The sequence below is a fragment of the Cibotium barometz genome, chromosome 29 (assembly GCF_041138505.1).
Source record: "Cibotium barometz isolate CiBa-2024 chromosome 29, ASM4113850v1, whole genome shotgun sequence".
NCBI classification, from domain to species: Eukaryota; Viridiplantae; Streptophyta; class Polypodiopsida; order Cyatheales; family Cibotiaceae; genus Cibotium; species Cibotium barometz.
Genome location: NC_141074.1, coordinates 8,415,897 through 8,417,825, shown reverse-complemented (window position 1 = coordinate 8,417,825; position 1,929 = coordinate 8,415,897). Strand labels below are relative to the sequence as shown.

The window sequence follows — 1,929 nt, the reverse complement described above, 5'->3', positions numbered from 1 at the left end:
GTAACTTGGTTCTTACATTAATTATACGTGAAACTTTTCTACATTAAAAAAAAAAGTGTTTTAAGAAGTACATCATCTACTCTTTTACAAACAATGTTTAAGGACACCACTATCAAATGACATCATGTCTCTTTTACAAACAATGTTTAAGGACACCATTATCAAATGACATCATGTTTCTTGTAATTTGTCATCATCAATATCTTTGTTGCTTAGTGCCAACATGTTTACAGAATTTCAATACTTAGGCTTCACACAATGAAGATTGTAAGCACATGATGCTGAGGAGATCAATTTTTATTCGGTTTTGTTTGAGAAAGATTTATGGGTACATCTATCCAATCGGTGTATTTATTATGAGATGGGTATTTGATACTGAGAGATAAGTATTGGTCTATTTAGAATGACCAAATTTTGGGATACTCTAGAGATCCATAATTATTTATTAGCAAGGAGGCGTAGTTGTGGTGGAGAGTGTTGGGGGATCTCTACCACTTGTGCTCATAAGGGTCATCAGTTAAGAGTTGCCTGTTGGCAGCGTCCATGTTGTCCCTCATTTGCATCACTTTCTCTTGCTCATGGATCGAAAGATCCTCCACTTCCTGATAAAATGAGGCTGAATCGTCACCGCTCAATCCTCTCGCACGTGCAGCATGAGGAGTGCTTGCAAATAGTAAACACACCACTGCGATGACTGCCGCTAGCTTCATCGTCTGCCCACCATTGCCAGCCGCCATAATTTCTGGATTTCTTTTATATATAAAAAAATATTAATTTCTGCACACATTCAGAAAAAAGAAATGATTAAAGTGTTTAAAAAAAAAATAAAAATAAAAGATTAGATTGCCTGCACTTAATTAGACGTTAACTCAGGAGCATAGCAGCTAACTGACAACTTCTGCAGTAGTTATCTTTAAAGATCCACGGTTTATTATTATTATTATTATGAAAGAGGAGCAGAAAAAAGATAATTACCTGCTGTTCAAATTGGAAGAGGGGACTACTCTCGCAAGTATGTATTCTGGGTTTGCGAAATGAATGGAAAACTGTGTGACACGAAGAAGAAGAGCTTTTCCTTCTTCATTTTATAAATAAATCAGCAGAGGGACTAGTTCAAAATTCGGGGATTAAGGAAGCGCGGAAAGACGCATATTCAAGTAGGTTTTACTCAGTCAAAACGTGGCCTCTGCTACTGAAGTCCTCTCCTTTTATATAGGACTCCGACTAATTCTTCGGATTCACACCCCACGTCAAGACACATGCATGCTGACTTGGAAACCATGCATTTTCACAAAGGATGCCCACCCATCTCGTGTCCACATTCTTCCTAGGGTTCCCTTGTGAAACACGAAGTTTTCAATTTTAGGTTTTGTGCTTTGGGAAACATGATCACATTGGAAGTTTTCAATTTTAAGTTTTGAAACCCCGCCATCATCTCAAGAAAGGAATTTAAAGGCTACAATGGACTTTTCAACCCATTTTAGCCTTCGAATTTCAAGACCTCACATCACTGAATACTCAATTCCACTGCACAGTATAAAGTCTTTTTGACAGTCTCCAAACTTTCTTTCTTTTTTTTAGTGTGTTCTTGATCACCATACATCTACTGGAATATCACCAATGTAAATATTGTCTCAATGGGATCTATTTACTGAGTATTTAAGTCATGGTGGAAACAAAAACCTTACTAATGTGTAAAGAAGTGTGGATTATTCATGGTGGTGATTAAGCTAATGAAAATGATTAACACAAGCGAGAAGAGCCTGTTGCATGTAAGAAGTGAGCACAATAGCCAAAGGTGGTGTACTCTCTCCATCAATTGTTGAAAGCCTTTATTAGGCACCGACATGCATTCAAATAAACTCCCTATGTGGGATATTAGTTACTCTAAAACCTAAGAGCCGTGGTGCACTCCATTGTTGATGTTGA

The 1,929-nt window shown here is 37.3% G+C and overlaps 1 long non-coding RNA gene across 1 annotated transcript; it reads right to left on the bottom strand.

Moving 5' to 3' along the window:
* Nucleotides 1-217: 217 nt before the first annotated feature.
* LOC147621803 (uncharacterized) lies at nucleotides 218-1,075 on the bottom strand. The gene is made up of 2 exons (XR_015269715.1): nucleotides 976-1,075; nucleotides 218-777 (listed from the first exon to the last, which is right to left on the bottom strand). It is a non-coding gene; the product is annotated as an uncharacterized LOC147621803 (long non-coding RNA).
* Between the last annotated feature and the right edge of the window lie 854 nt (nucleotides 1,076-1,929).